We start from the raw sequence: 12520 nt of genomic DNA, 5'->3' as shown, positions 1-12520 counted from the left end.
TTTCTTCAAGGTGCTTTCTTCATGTCAACTTGTGCTAGACTTTCAGTTGTGTTTGCTTTTGAGATAATCAAACTTTCTACATATTTTAAAGAGAATTTGACTTAAATGAAACATTTTCAACAAAATCTTGACATCTTTTTTTTTCAAATTAGTTGCTTTTACTTTTCTGTGGAATGTTTATCAGTATCAGCTGTTAGTTTCTTTTTTTTTTAATACCTCATTGAAAGGTGTCTATAGGTGAACTAGAATTTACAGATAAGTTCTCCCATAGTGGAGTGATTGACCCTTTTGAAGTATCACATAGATTCTCTCAATCCTGAAAGAAATTCTGTAATAAGAGGGTGTTGAGTTTCCTTGTTCCGATGTGTAAAAAAGTCTACCAACTTGCATCCTGTTTTGAGCTGCTGTTTCGTAGATATTTTTTTCTCAACAGGCTGACAGAATTCTATTAATCCTTAATTGGACACACTTCATTTTCGTGGAAGTGGTCAGATAGCATGGAAGTTTTGTTGGAAGTCCCATCTCATCAGTTTTATCTGCTTGTCAGATTACCCTCAGGCAGTTCTATAATTATGTCCTCAACAGCTAGAACATCACACGGATCTACATTCAAACTGTCCTGAACCGAAGAATCTCTTGCCAATTATCTGGGAAATTGTACTTTGTGCTTTTTCCATGTGCTTACTTTGTTGATATTTTTTTGTCTTGATTGATTTTTCTTTACAACGTGTTAGTTTCAAAATCACTTATGGAACTTATGGGAAGTGATATTAGTTTGTTTGAGTAGCATCAGACTATGATGTTGGTTTTTTGCCAAATGTTATTTTCAACCTGATACCAGTTGCCTTGGATCTTTAAGAAAATATGACAAATTCATTTTCAGTTTTAAAAAACTTATCAGCTCTCTTTTTGGAAAAAAGTAATTCTATCTAAATGTCTATATCATATCTATATAATTAGGAAAAAAACACAAATATATGAATTTAATTTTTCTAATCTTAATTTAAGATAAGATGTGATTAGGGTCAGGAAATCTTAAAATTTGTCCAGGAGCCGAAAGCATTCCTCAAAACTACTGAATATGGAGGGAGGTGTTGTGAGCGAGGGAAGGGTGTGAGAGAGGGAAGGGCTGATCCTGCTGTAAGACCCTCCCTCACACAAAAACACTGACTACAGTATGGATTCATGCACTAATTGATTGGAGAAGGGAGAAAAGTACAAATTACACTGTTGTAGCGTGCTAATTTGCTGTAATTACAGGGCTTGTTGGGTCGACATTTTGTCAGTGGCTGGAGACTGTGAGTCGGAACGGTGGTTGAGGCTTCAAATACTCCACTCCCTGATGTTTACCCTCCTGTATTTACACGAGAACGACTCGATTGCTCTCGCCACTGATATAGTCACTTCATCCCATCTTTGACCATCTGGATGAATCGTTGAGATAAGCAGCTTTGTTCTTGCTAAACTGTCCTACCGTATTCTTCCCAATAGGTGAGTCTGTTAAAAGAAGTGAGACAGGAGCTCCTCTCCCATGGTAATATACCCAGTACAGTATTCTTCCTAACAGGTGCTCCTAAATGAATCATGAAGATAACTAGTACTGTATTCTACCCAACAGGTGCCCTCATGTCAAACATTGAGAAACATGCGCTCCCAACAAATGATGGTGACAAATATTCTACCCAACAACTGCTACCCATTACAAATTTATCTCCTACCTTCAAACAGGATGACTACCACCAAAATAATTTGCAGTCCTAGACATTTTGATTTAAGTCATACTAGTTATGCTAAACACTCTGTGTGCAAACTAAACCTAATAACGTTTATCGATCTAAGGTTAAACAGCCACCCCAATTACACAGAAACCAGTTTTCAAAGTGTCCAGTCATTAAATACAGCATCTATGTTGAGAGTTGAGAGAATCATCCCTGTGAATAATCTGAGGATGCTCACTGGGTCGTTTACGGTATGACAGTTTCATTGTCATCCATAGTTTGTACAGCCACTTATGTCTGAACAACTGTTCATTTGATTCGAAATTTTCTAAAGATCCCTGTCAATACTGGAGACAATGTATTGTGAAAGGATTCTAATAAGGAGCTCTGATTAACACATCTCCATTACATTTTCTTCCTGGAATGTTTTTTTCTTTGATTTCAGGATGAGTATTTGTTAGGCCCCTGTTTGTGATATTTCCCCTATAATTTAGTTGTGTTTCCAGTTTTTGTGAGCTATGTCTCATAACTTTGATGCAGTTTAGAGTCCATTGAAAGTTCCAAGGAGCACACCCATGAAACTTACCTTTTTTCAAGAACAAATTATCTTCTCTCTTTAATTTTTGTCACAAAACAATGAATTTGAGTGAGACCACCCGGAAAGTTCCAACATTATGAGAGAGGGAGAGAGGGAGCAATGTTGAGACATTTAACCCGGATTTAGTAGATAGCCATTGGAATCTCGACACTAATTCGTTAACATTGAAAACATGAGGATAAATGGCAGAATGGTGTTATTGACTACTTGTTATGTTAGACTTCAAAGGAAACAGTCTACTTTTTGTAGGGTATTATAATTATTTTACACGTAAATATAATTGTATAATCATCTGGTGACGGAAATAGGTTTATGAACGGACATGATGCTGTTATGTTTAAAGTGGAATTTCACAGAAACGACTTAACATACATCGTGTATTAACTCTCATTTTCTTCGTTGAGTAGAAGACATTGTTGAATAGTGTTAATGAGATTTAGGACTACATGGTGCACTTGCCCTATCCCATAAAGCCATCTTAGTACAACTAACTGTAGTCTAAACACTACAATCTCATTGAGAAACAGTGAGTGAGTGAGTTGGGTTTTACGCCGCTTTTAGCAATATTCCAGCAATATCGTGGCGGGGACACCAGAAATGGGCTTCACACAATATACCCAAGTGGGGAATCAAACCCGAGTCTTTCATATTGCTGTAATATTGCTAAAAACTGCATAAAACCATACCCGCCCACTCACTCACTCACTCCATGTAATATGATCCATAACAGCTGATAATGAAACTTAGTTTGTGTTTTGTAATTGTATTGTTTCGTCCAAAGCTGTATTAATTGTTGAAGTAGTATCTGTAGTCATAAGGAAAACATTTTCATATTTCATATTTTCCTTTTGTCAATGACAGATTTATTGACATATTTTTGTGTTCTTTACAAGCCAAGTTCCAGTCTAGTAATGTATATCCCAAAACCATTCCATACAAATAATCAAATGTTTGTTTTCAAGATTGTAAAAAATGATATTTCTGTTTTAACCATGGACGTAGTGACGTTCACAGACAATTCCATGATGTGCATGATGTGTTACCCTACTTATACTTGTCATTCCATCTGTTCTTACAAACGGTCACATTCTAATGAGTAAAAGGAATGAAAGATTATCAAATTATTTATGTATACTAGTATATGTTGACGTTTTTTTTTGTTATAATTTTATTGGTAATTATTGACTGTTTTAGTTTAATTGCTTTACTTTTTCTCCACATTTCTTGAAAAACGTTTTATGTCATTAAGATCAAAATAGTAATAAGTAGGCTATCACTGTCATTCATAAACAGAATCAAACCAAAACCGATTTCTCTGATGTAACCAGAAGGTGATGAGATCACAACTGCTTCATTTTATATCCTTAATAGTTTACTGTCTTACATTAAATATCAAAAGGAGGTGAGGTAGCCAAGTGATTGTAGCACTGACATGCAGAAAATCAACGTTCGATTCTCGCCATTAGTACAATTTGTGAATCGTTTTCTGGAGTTCCTTTCCATGATGTTACTTGAATATTGCTGATAGCTGCGTAAAACCATACTTACTCATTCTACAAAGCAAAGACGTCATACTGACTGACTGACTGAGTTTGGTTTTACGCCGCTTTTAGCAATATTCCTGCAACATCACGGCGGGGAACACCAGAAATGGGCTTCACACATTGTACCCATGTGGGGATTCGAACCCGGGTCTTCGGCGTGACGAGCCAACGCTTTAACCACTAGGCTACCCCACCGCCCCTAAAGACGTCATAAGTGACACTTATCAAGGATGTATTGAATGCACCTGTGAGTGCAGATTTGTTTTGTTTGTTTCTGTGTATATTATACAGGTTGTGCTTTATTTACAAACTCTCTCTATATATGTTTTATTACATTTTGTTGTATATTGCCCTATAGGGAAGGCTTTCATCAAAACCCGCTAAACAAAGATATTATTAGCATGGAATTTTGCATGCAGAAGTTGTGAATAATAGAATATGGAATTGTTTACTCCAACAGGTGGAGTTGGTAGAATAGTGTAGAATATGTTATTTTCCTATGGTTGTGTGTAAATATGTGTATAGAAACACTGTATAGTGTCAGACTGCCTTATGTTAGTATTGAAATGGCAGAGCTGGGAACATGTTTGGAAACTGTTCTTGATTGTACATAAGCACACTGATCAAGCAGTGAAACATACTCATGTTCATAGAGCACTGTTTTAAATGCTATGTGAATTGCAAATGAGCACTTTGATCAACGAGTTACAGCCGTGACAGATATGACAATATTGCTGACAAATGGATTGTTCCTTTTGAGGTTGTGTTTGATCGACCAGTGAGAATGTTTTTGTTTACAATCAATAATCACATCAGGTTTGACAACATTGATGTTTAAATATTACTATGCACATTATCTCACAGTAATGCTGAACAGAAGGTGGAATGTTCTGTAATTTCATGACATTTTTATACTTGGCAAGGGTAAATGAATGTAAACGAATAATGGGTAAATGTGATGGGGTAAATCTCGCCCTAAAGTTAACATGTTCAGTTTGTATTTGTGAAATATTCATTCAGGTATCATGCTCTTATGATGTACAATATTTATTAAAAAATATTACAACTAAAATTATTTAGAAAGGCAAGCAAAAATCAATTTGAAACACTGGCCCTAAATGCTTCACTGATTGGAGGATGGTGTAGCCTAATGGTGATGTGACTCTTAACATGGGTTCACTGTGTGACCTTCAGGTCTCTCAACCTGATATTCCTGGAATATCAATAATAACAGCATCAAACCCAACTCACTCACTCACTCTCAAGACAACTGTTCTGAGTCAATCACTGGATTGTCTGGACCACTCAATGATTTACAGACTGTCGGCATATAGCTGGAAAAATAACAAAACCTGCTCTGCTTGCTGCTGACAAAGATGCATCCATGTGCTGAAATTTCTCGCACTAACAAACCCTCCATATCTGGATGCTCCCTGTCATGCTTTCATCAGTGTTTGCAGGTTCTGTCTTGACTGGCACAGATTAATGTGATTCATATCTCGGGATGCAGATATGATACCACTCAATCAGCTGAGTCAGCATATGCTGCAGGTATCGAGGTTTGCTTCAGGGAAGGGGTATGTCTGTTATATCATTAGCTGCTATTGTATTAAGTGTGCACTTATTCATTTATTCGGTACGACAGACATGTGTATCACACCACCCACTGCAGACCAGCTGTCATTGGTTCATGCAAGTTGCAAAAAAACTGATCAAACTATTTTGAATGTTTAGAATTTATAAATTGTGCTGTATGTTGCTCACTCATGTGTAGACTAGGGCTGAGACACTGCTGTATAGTATGATAACATAAGCATTGAGATACCTGATTCACTATAGCATGCATACCACTAGATATTTTGTCATAGCATGGAGAAAGTTTAACCGGTTTTCTAAAGTAAAAAAAAGTTTTTCCAAATTATCCTTGATGTACCAGTAATTTATACTCCCATTCAATATAAATACTGTGGACCCCTTGCTCCCATAGGTTTGTTTTGAAAGTGACATCATGTCAGTGCTGCCTAACAGCTTTCAAAAGAATTTCTGTCATACCTATGTACATGTACTTTCATTGGACAGCTATTTATCACATTGTTTTGATTGAATCCAACTCCAAACGAAGGTTTGGTATCAAGATTGCCCAACGTATTCATTATCATATGTATGTGATACAGACATATTGTCCATCAGTATGATCGTATGGAAATTCACACATGATGTTTTACAGTGTGATGTTTGGCATCAATGGATACTTCCAGCCTTATTGTTGAATGTCTTTGACTGTTAGGTACTGGTCTGTCAGTGACATAATGACACAGTGTTACTGCTTCTAACTGCTACAAGTCTCATGTTTGTCACATAGATACCTTCTGTTATATTTCCTTCATCTTTATTAAATGATTTGTTGAACGTGAAAACATTTATTTTATAAGAATGTTAATTTCTTGATGAAGAATATGTTGTTTGTGTGAATGTGGAAATGGCAAGTGATCAAAGTTTATGATCGACTGAAACTCAGTAGTGTGAAAATTATCTTACAGATAGATACTTTCCTCAAAGTTATTTATGTCATCCCATAGTGGGTGACTGTAGAACTCCTGTATAGTGGAGGAGATTATTGGAAAAGCATGTGTTGGAGATGTTAATGGTCCTATCCACATGTTACACTTGACTTGCCTTGACGTCCTACATTCAGCTGGAGGTGCTATACCATTGTTCTTCACAGCTGAGCAGGATGTTCTAGTGTCACACATCAACCATCCTCGATAATCTCCAGGGTATACGTTATGATAAATCTCCACCAACGAATCAAGGGTATAACCTGGAGATTATTGAGGATGCACATCAACATGTATATAAAGAATACCGGACTATCTCAGCCATGTTCAGATATGTTGACAACTGTGTAAAGGACACATTCTCTGTTTGTTTGATGTACCATGAGAATGGTTTGTTAGTATTCCAACATTGTTATAAGTCAGAAAACCCTGAAGGCCTTGGCCAAAGTGAGCTATTACAACACTGAAACCAGTGAACAGTTGCAGTATTCCAACCTTGTCCACCATAGCATCATTTCTGTCAGGTTCCAGGGGCGGTGGGGTAGCCTAGTGGCTAAAGCCTTCGCTCGTCAAGCCGAAGGCCCGGGTTCAATTCCCCAGATGGGTTCAATTCCCCACATGGGTACAATGTGTGAAGCCCATTTCTGGTGTCCCCCGCCGTGATGTTGCTGGAATATTGCTAAAAGCGGCGTAAAACCCAACTCACTCACTCTGTCAGGTTCCAGCTAGATGAGCTCAGCAACAGTTCAACCAGGTGTGCCGTAGCCACACTCCTGGCAGATGAGCTACAGCTTCATCCTTGTCATGTGTGCTAGAGTATCATTTACCCTCCTAATTTAGGGAGGTATATTTTGTACGTAAAATAGAGTCAACTGTAGATTTAATGAAAAGTAGACTTTAGATGCAAATAGGTTCAAAATTGTAGAAATATTGCCAATATGTACTCCCGCAATGGTTATCAACATATCCCATGTGAATCGTTTTGTTGAAAAAAAATCTGTTTGACTTTGGTATGTTGGGAGCTGAGTGTATTGTCTCATGTGCTTTGCATTTACTAACAAGGACAAGTTCTTAGTTTGTTGGTTAGTATCTTGTATATTCACGAATACCAGCTGATTCAGAGTGCTACGTTTGTGACAGCAATGTGAGCTGTACCTGCCCTGCTGTATTACTTATATTGTTATGTATTTATCATGCTGCAGAACGCACTGTAGATATGCGACCCAGTATCTGAGGCAATGGTGAGAAAATAAACAATGTCATAACTTACCTTTGTCTTGTTGTCTTATCATATGTGATTCTTGATTCTGGTTGTTCTTTGGGCGGTAGGGTAACCAAGTGGTTAAAGTGTTCACTCGTCACACCGAAGTCCTGGGTTCGATTCCCATCATGGGTACAATGTGTGAAGCCTGTTTCTGGTGTCCCCTGCCGTCATATTGCTGGAATATTTTCTAAAAGTGGGGTAAAGCTAAACTCACTCACTCACTCTGGTTGGTCTTGTAAGGGTCTGGAAGATGGCATATGTTTTTAAACTGATTACCCAAGTTCCACACACAATGGTCACCAGTAATAAAGGAATGTCTCCCTGGTACAGGTGATACAGCGTCTTTCAGAAGGAGCAGATGGTCTGTGGCTTGACCCTGGTCGCGTCATACCAGAAGATTGCTCTCGTTGTTGCCCTGCCTTGAAAATGGCATTAAGAGTATAAACAAAGACTCGATGTGGGTATACCGTGTCTGAGAGTGGTGTCCGTGTTTAACTGTGACTGTCTGTGTGGACTAGCACTATCAAACCGGCATGGGTCCAGACTTGTGCAAGCAGCCGAATCGCGCAAAAACTTACACCCAGTGACACGCACGCATGCACGATCACGTACATACACATATATACCTGCAATGATCTTGAACCCAACTCTATGCTAACCCCCGTTTGACTCGACCTCACTTAAAGTGAAGTTTGTTTCTTGTTCAACGCGGCGGGAACAGGTCAAAAGGGCCAAAGGACAAAAGGGCCAAAATTGAAAAAGTCAAAAGGGCCAAAGTAAAGTCGAAAGGGCCAACAGAAAGTCAAAAGGGCCATAGACGTCAAAAAGGGCCAAACTTTTAGAAAAGAGTAAGATTAAAAGAAATTCAATACATGCTGTTGCAGTAGTTCTTATTCTAAACATCCTACATACATCAGAGTGCCTCAGTGTTGGCAGTGTTGGTTAACAGCAGTGGTTAAGTGTTTATGTTGTGAGTATAGTCAACCATACAACTGTTTCTGTAATGATTACAAGAGGTTTAAACAGAGTCATGGGTGTCAGACACTAGTCAGTAATCAAAACAAGATTAATGTTTTAATTTGTTGTGAGGTTTAAACAGAGTCATGGGTGTCATTAATCTAATTAGTTGTAATTGGTCTGATGACTCACAATGCTATATTAGACAAACATTTCAACCACCAATTCATACTGGTAACCATGCCTGTAAAGTGTGTTGCCTGTGACAAGACTGTCAGGAAAACCAACATGCCCTGGAGTGCCCTGAATCTATGGCAATACCATGTCAGTGGAATGATTGCAGTGGAATGTGTATGATAATGTGTCTAGTGATGATCTGTGGTGAACTCTGAGTGAATTGTGAACATTTGAACCGCTTGAACCACCATTTGAACAATTGAACCACTCAACTGTCGAGTGTATGATGATCACACTAAAAATTATTACTTTTGTTCCTATTTACATATTGAAACAAATACAAATATAAATAATAATAATAATAATAAATATTAATATAATTAAACAAAATATATATTTATTTGTATGTTCTTTTTTTACTTATGGCCCTTTTGACTTAAGTCTATGGCCCTTTTGTCTTTCCGTTGGCCCTTTTGACTTTTTCAATTTTGGCCCTTTTGGCCTTTGGCCCTTTTGACTACAACCCAACACGGCAATGTCCCTGCTATATGCTGATCGCGGAAAGAACATGTCTGTACATGTTATAATTTTCGCTAGCGGGCACCTGGTAAGTTCATTCATAAAACAAATATCTGTTTCAATTTCGAGCGAAGCTTGTGTTAATTAAACCAGTGTACCAATACCAGTGACTGGGTGTGAATGAGTTAAACGCAGATTTGAGTAGTATTTCAGCCTGTTAGTTTAATCTTAGAAGAAAGAAGAAACAGGAAATGATGTAGGTGTTAGATGTTCAAAACTTTCTTGAATCTAGTAATATGGTGGTATGGTGCTGATAAATGAAGAAACATTTTTAGGGGGAACCGAATTCGAACCCACGATAATACCCTAGTGACGTGTATGTCGTGCCTTATACTACTTGGCCACCTGTGTCACGACAGCCAATAATTGGACATGAAGAATGGTTGTGGTACATTGGCACTTAGGTTAGTGCACGTAACGATTTCTTGCAAACTGAATGTGCAATACGAGCCATAACAAACAGTATACCATACCAATCGGGTAACAGCGCTATTATTACTATTATCCAACCCTAGAATCATTATCTAGGCTAATCAGAGAATCGAACCAACTATCACTGTAGAGTATTTAAGTACGTCTGTAGTTTGTCCTCGTCGACCTCCTATCCTGACTCTTGCTTGATGTTTAACCCACTGGATGCATTGTGAACGAACGCTGACAATGATATATGGTCGGAGTATTGATAACGTTGTTACACCAGCCATTCTCTTAATCAGCCGACGTTCATGCCAACTGCCTTGCGTCATATCTCGGAGAACTTGCTATTCTGTAGAACGTTGATATTCTTTTGCAATTATTACCTACATCTCTGAGAGGGTTAGAAACGTGTTACAATTTGTTGTGGCATTAATCATGACATATTTATGGCAGAACAAACCAAATGAAGCAGACACATCATTTTCTTTTACGCTGACTTGAGTTATACGTTCCTCAAGAGCCAACATGTTACCAAATACCGATCTACGTGATCCAGAACCTTGAGAAACAAAATGATTAAAGTTATTAACGTTTATGTGAACGCATCTTTCCGTACATTGAAACGGACGGATTTTTGAAAATGACCTTGTAGACTTCATGGCAAATACGAACTCAAGCAGCTTGTTTGACGTTAGCCATGTCGACCCTTAGAGCGTTTCAAGGTCATCTTGGCAGGGACACCAAAGTCTGTCAAAGTTCATCTATTGGTTATGTGTGAAATATATGTCTGGAATGTCTGCAGCATATGTATGATATATATACTCATGCCAATAATGGTTGTCACCCCCCTTCAATCAATTCAAGAGGGGATGTGGGGTGTGAGATGTGTGTGTGGGGTGGGGTGGGGTGACAACCATTATTGGCATGAGTATAGAAATCGCTAGGAAATAAATTCCTCTTAACGTGCTAACAAACTCTTAACGTACTGACAAACTCCTTCTGACGGAAGTTTTCTATATCCCTTGAGATTTTATTAAACTATTTGTTTATGAGCCATGACTCCGCTTTCATTAACAGTGACCTTGAACTTCAGTGAATCATGTGAATGTTCCGGTGTCTATACAGTTTTCTCCATGCTCAAAGTCATTCTCATATAATTCAGACACTAAAAGTCATCTTTATAGTTTCAATAATTAAAGGACGGAATATATTACACGAAGATGACAGACGTGGGTTGTGAAAAAATCTTGGCAAACATTAAAACGTAAATGCCTTAAATATTGTCGATGAGAAACGGATCTCAACCCGCAGACAAAATGTCATCCACAGCAATAGTAAATAATAAGGGACGTAGGCGGATCCAGAGGGGGGTGGGGTGCGCCCCCCTCCCCACCCTTTCCTTAAAGGAGAATACTAGACAATTGCAATAATTTTCTGGGTGAAAGATAAAGTCATCAGAAACCCCATGTACCCCAATGTTTAATTCAAAAATATGGTTTATTATGTTTTTATCGCGAAAACAGTTTCTGTTATCTGAGCTTCGGCCATCATGCATATTCCGCTGGAACTCACGTGACCTTTCCGCTCGTGACGTCATATGTGACAAGCGTCCGCCATATTGCCAAAGAACAAGCGCTACGTGTTGTTTAAGCTGTCGTTTTTGTAAATGGTACGATGGTGTATTCCGTTGCCTGGGGATGCACGGAATCATCGAGCAATGGAAAGAGCCACCATTTCTTCCGTTTTCCAAGTAAAGAGACAGATTTAGGCACGATAAATGCTCCGATCATTCCGAGTTGGATGCATATGGAAGAGACATGCACACATGGGGTATAAAAATCCCAAAGCTAAGCTGAAGAAGGAAGAAGTACCCACGAGATTCATTTATACTCCATCATTCCCTGTTACAACTTACTGTCAGTGGTATAAATTAGACATAAGTCCGATTGCCAGTCGAATTGCATCCGCTACAAATTGCCCAAGCAAATTTAGTCAAATTGCCCCGAGGTTTTGGTCAAATTGCCCCAGGGGTAGTCAAAATGCCCCAGTTTATTTAAAATGATTAAATATAGGCCATATATGCATAGTTTTGTCATATGTTCTTCATATATACGTATATACATAGTTATGAGTTTACTAATGGAACATTTTTCAGAAATATTACTTCCTAATAACTTTTATAGAAGAACATAATATCAAAGTTGACAAAAACTATGCATTTACGGCATATATTTAATCATTTTAAATACATTTGACCAAATTAGAATGAATGACCAAATTTGCTGGGGCATTTTGTAGCTGGGGCAGTTCGACTGGTACCCATGAGATATATAAATTTATTATCAAAATCAGTAAGAGATTTCACATGAGCTTGAAAATGTTTCGCTATAACGTTCTTTTCGGTTTTGAGCCCTAAATCCCGCAGTCTACCCGAAACATTGCCGAATACCACAGCAAATCACGAAGTACTAGTTGCTTTCATTGTTTTCCATTTTGTCCAATTACGCACGTCGGCATCAGACTCGCTATATATTTTTGTCAGTAGTGTGTGCCGTGAAAGTTGTTCTGTATTCTCATTGGCTGATTGTCATTCTAAATGGCTGATAAGCACCATAACTATTTCCATAACCTAAAACTAGGGAAAAATACATTGTCCTGACTAGTATTTTATAATTCACCAGTTTTGGGGAATGACTTACGTGCGTCGC

The 12520-nt window shown here is 38.1% G+C and overlaps 1 long non-coding RNA gene across 1 annotated transcript; it reads left to right on the top strand.

Annotated features, from left to right (window-relative positions):
- Positions 1–5544: 5544 nt before the first annotated feature.
- LOC124261529 lies at positions 5545–7687 on the top strand. Its single transcript, XR_006894353.1, has 2 exons — positions 5545–6942; positions 7137–7687. It is a non-coding gene; the product is annotated as an uncharacterized LOC124261529 (long non-coding RNA).
- Positions 7688–12520: the final 4833 nt, after the last annotated feature.

This window comes from Haliotis rubra, unplaced genomic scaffold, assembly GCF_003918875.1.
Source record: "Haliotis rubra isolate DU_JTF1 unplaced genomic scaffold, ASM391887v1 Scf80, whole genome shotgun sequence".
NCBI classification, from domain to species: domain Eukaryota; kingdom Metazoa; phylum Mollusca; class Gastropoda; order Lepetellida; family Haliotidae; genus Haliotis; species Haliotis rubra.
The sequence above is the reverse complement of the archived record's forward strand: the minus strand, read 5'-3'. Positions and strand labels throughout refer to the sequence as shown.